A 4,353-nucleotide genomic window follows, 5' to 3' on the forward strand; every position below is an offset into this window, starting at 1 on the left:
AATGGTTTGATAGCATCACTGATGCAATGGACATGGACTTGAGCAAACTACAGGAAATAGCGAAGGACAGGGAAGCCTGGCGTGTTGCAGTCCATGGGGTCACAAAGAGTGAGACATGATTCAGTGACTGAAAAATGAACAACTGTTGTGACAGTGTGGGGTTGGAGCCACTTAATAATATTCGATGAAGTTAATGGCCTGGGGAAATTCATGAAGAATAGCAGGCCTGAGATTTTACGTGAGAAACCGTCTTAATTTTGCTGGTAATTGACGAGCATCTCAGGCAGGGACTTGGCGTTACTGGTTGTCAGTCCTTTAGTAAAATCTTAACACGCAGCCATGCATTTTCCCACCCTCTTGCAGTCCTCTCCTGTGTTTGGGCGCATGGCAACACAACATGGGTATTGCTGGTCTGTCCTCCCAGCCCCTGAGTTTCAAGTTCCCCACCTTCCTTTCCTTCTTGCTGGCTCCCAAGCCCACGGGACAGCCCCTCACCTGTGCGGAGTCTTCTCTCCTGTGCCCCCAATCCTTGTTTACGTCTTGTAGTGTCGACTTAGCTTTTCTCTCCAAATACCCGTGGAGCCACACGGGATAAGTGAGTAGTCTGTTGTTGATAACAGTAGTCTGTTATCCTTCAGGTAACTTCCCTGGTGGCTCAGATGGTAAAGCGCCTGCCTATTATGCAGGAGACCCGGGTTCAATCCCTGGGTCGGGAAGATCCCCTGGAGAAGGAAATGGCACCCCACTCCAGTACTCTTGCCTGGAAATTCCCATGGACGGAGGAACCTGGTGGGCTACAGTCCATGAGGTCGCAAAGAGTCGGACACGACTGAGCAATTTCACTTTCACCTTTCAGGTTGTTGTTGTGGGTCCTTGGTGTGGGGGGAATCTTCAGAGTCCATGCGGGTATAATTTCCCCACTGATGGCAGCTCGCCAAGCCCTCCAGCCTGCAATGAGTGTAGGAGCATCGGAGCACAGAGACCTCCTGGCAGGTGGAGAATGTACGACACGAGTCGGATGGGCTGTGAGTAATGTAACATCAACGTCAGGAAGGCAACGCTCACTGGAACATTTCTCCTGGCCTTCCCTCCACAACCACCCAAGGCTTCAACTAATCTGATTTTGGAAGATGTTCTTGTTTCACAGTCCAAAATACTTGGGGGAAAAAAAAGGCATAAAACTGACATGGTGGCTTGTTTTTTTCTCCCCCACCCCCTTGGAGGTTCCTCTTTAAAAACTTACATATGTTCCCTTTTATTATTTTACTTGCAAAGAAGGGAATTTGAACCTATGGAATTATTATAATTGCACATCAAGCAAACCCAACTCTGAGAACTATTTCTGTACACATATTAAACTAATTTATACACTGAAAAGTCCTGACCAATGGGCTGACAGAGGGGCCTAGAGAAATACTGATCATTTCCACTTCAACTATCCTCTCACTAGAATATTTCTGTTTTCTTGTAGGCAAAATAATTCTGAAAAAAAAAATCGACACTATTTCCCAGATCATGTTCGTCAATCACACCTAGTTCTGCTATGTCTGTTTCCATCTTTTTAGAAACATTATACAGCTCCAGAAAAACATCTATTTCTGCTTTATTGACTATGCCAAAGCCTTTGACTGTGTGGATCACAATTAACTGTGGAAAATTCTGAAGGAGATGGAATACCAGACCACCTGACCTGCCTCTTGAGAAACCTGAAGGTCAGGAAGCAACAGTTAGAACTGGACATGGAACAACAGACTGGTTCCAAATAGGAAAAGGAGTACGTCAAGGCTATATATTGTCACCCTGCTTATTCAACTTATATGCAGAGTACATCATGAGAAATGCTGGGCTAGAGGAAGCACAAGCTGGAATCAAGATTGCTGGGAGAAACATCAATAACCTCAGATATGTAGATGACACCACCCTTATGGCAGAAAGTGAAGAACGAAAGAGTCTCTTGATGAAAGTGAAAGAGGAGAGTGAAAAAGTTGGCTTAAAGCTCAACATTAAGAACACTAAGATCATGGCATCTGGTCCCATCACTTCATGGCAAATAGATGGGGAAACAGTGGCTGACTTTATTTTTCTGGGCTCCAAAATCACTGCAGATGGTGATTGCAACCATGAAATTAAAAGACTCTTACTCTTTGGAAGGAAAGTTATGACCAACCTAGACAGCATATTAAAAAGCAGAGACATTACTTTGTCAACAAAGGTCCGTCTAGTCAAGGCTATGGTTTTTCTAGTAGTCATGTATGGATGTAAGAGTTGGACTATAAAGAAAGCTGAGAACTGAAGAATTGGTGCTTTTGAACTGTGGTGTTGGAGAAGACTCTTAAGAGTCCCTTGGACTGCAAGGAGATCCAACAAGTCCATCCTAAAGGAGATCAGTCCTGGGTGTTCATTGGAAGGACTGATGCTGAAGCTGAAACTCCAATACGTTGGCCACCTGATTCGAAGAGCTGACTCATTTGAAAAGACCCTGATGCTGGGAAAGATTGAGGGCAGGAGAAAAAGGGGACGACAGAGGATGAGATAGTTGGATGGCATCACCGACTCAATGAACATGGGTTTGGGTGGACTCTGGGAATTGGTGATGGACAGGGAGGCCTGGCGTGCTGTGGTTTATGGGATCACAAAGAGTCGGACACGATTGAATGACTGAACTGAACTGATACAGCTATGAAGTTTGTCAGCATCAAAAAATTGTCCAGTGAGTAAAAAATCATCTATATCAAGGTTGGATGGCATCATTGATTCAATGGACATGAGTTTGAGCAAACTCCAGGAGACAGTGAAGGACCAGGAAGCCTGGCATGCTGCAGTCCATGGGGTCACAAAGGGTTGGACCCGATGAGTGACTGAGCACCAGTGCATGCATCCTTTACATTTTCAGCCCAATGGTCTTAACTTTGTTCTCCAGATCTAGAGGAGAGTCCCAGGAGCCTGAGCTGGGCATAAGTGTTGGGGAGTCAGGGAGGGGTGCATGGGAGGCAGGCATGGTTGGTCTGCATGGCTAAGAACTGAGGGTCACTCAGGAACAAACCCAGCAGCAAAGTGGATGGAGCCTGGTCCCTGCCTGTTAAGGAACCAACTCCATGAGAGGCTCTGTCTGGGGTGCTTTCAGTGAAGTTGGACCTGCAGTTACCTAGCACTGGGCTGCAGGGGGAAGAGCAGGGCTCAGATCCCCCCATGAGCCCACGTGGAGCACACACACAGACACACACACAGGAACTCCTCTTCTCCTCCTCTCTGTTCTATCCACTGCCCTCCACCTCCTCTCCAGAGGACTCCTTCTGGCCTTCTGGACATTGCTGCAAAGGAAGGGTGCTGAGCGGGGACAGTGGAGATATGTCAGCCTAGAGCTCAGTGGACAGTGGACGTGCCTTGGTGGTTTTGGCAGAGGGAGGGATTCTGTGGTCGAGAGATTCAGAGAGAGGGGGCAGGAGGCAGGGTCCAGTGTGGAGGTGAGTGCAGAGGGGTACGAGGAGAGAAGAACAGCAGCGGGAACGAGGGTCATCAGGTCCATCCTCCCAGCCTAACGGCCAAAGGGGGGACCTCCCTCCCGGTGGGCAGAGGCTGCTGGTCCTCCCTTACCTGCTGGATGGCAGCAGGAGGGTCTGTGGTCAAAGACTCTCAACCACGTGCTCAGTTCCCTGGCTCCTCTGCAAAATGGTGCAGGAGCTGAAAGGGCTGAGAAGAGACGCCTGCATGCGTCCTCCTGCCGCCGGATCCATGGGACCTGCCGGGAGTCAAAGGCATGGCCTTCAGGGCAGTCAGAGTCAGCTCTGGAAACAAGGCCACCAGATCTAAGCCCACGGATTCTCTGGTGTGCAGATCACTTCCTAAAAAGCAGACTCTGAGCACAGTAGGGCTGCTGCTTGGAGAAGTCAAACCGCCAGCCCGAGGAACCACAGCTGGTCAGTAGGGCCCTAGATCCCACAGGTGTTAGAAGTGATGAGCAGTGACTGGGGAGGCTCCCTGCGGACTCAGTGGTAAAGAGCCCGCCTGCAATGCAGGAGACGTGGGTTCAATCCCTGGGTCCAAGAGATCCCCTGGAGGAGGAAATGGCAACTCGCTCCTTAGACAGAGGAGCCTGGCAGGATGCAGTCCACGGGGTCGCAAAGAGTCGGACACAACTGAGCGACTGAACAACGAACAACTATCAGATGTGGGGAAATTATTTTTAGTTTTGAAAACAATGAAGAGTGCTAAATATAAATTGTAACACAAAGATACAGACTCTGAACAGTGACAGGTGGAGAACTGGACAAATATAGGAATAGAAGAAAACGGAGGTATAAACAGAGTTTTAGGATAAAAGGGCTTTTTAAGCAGTGAGCAAAGGGATGATGG

At 48.4% G+C, this 4,353-nt stretch overlaps 1 non-coding gene across 1 annotated transcript; it reads left to right on the forward strand.

Annotated features, from left to right (window-relative positions):
* Positions 1-644: 644 nt before the first annotated feature.
* On the forward strand, positions 645-716 carry TRNAN-AUU (transfer RNA asparagine (anticodon AUU)). Its single transcript has one exon. It is a non-coding gene; the product is annotated as a tRNA-Asn (tRNA).
* The last annotated feature ends 3,637 nt before the right edge of the window (positions 717-4,353 follow it).

Source organism: Giraffa tippelskirchi, chromosome 4 (genome assembly GCF_054371585.1).
Source record: "Giraffa tippelskirchi isolate mGirTip1 chromosome 4, T2T-mGirTip1v1.2.pri, whole genome shotgun sequence".
NCBI lineage: Eukaryota > Metazoa > Chordata > Mammalia > Artiodactyla > Giraffidae > Giraffa > Giraffa tippelskirchi.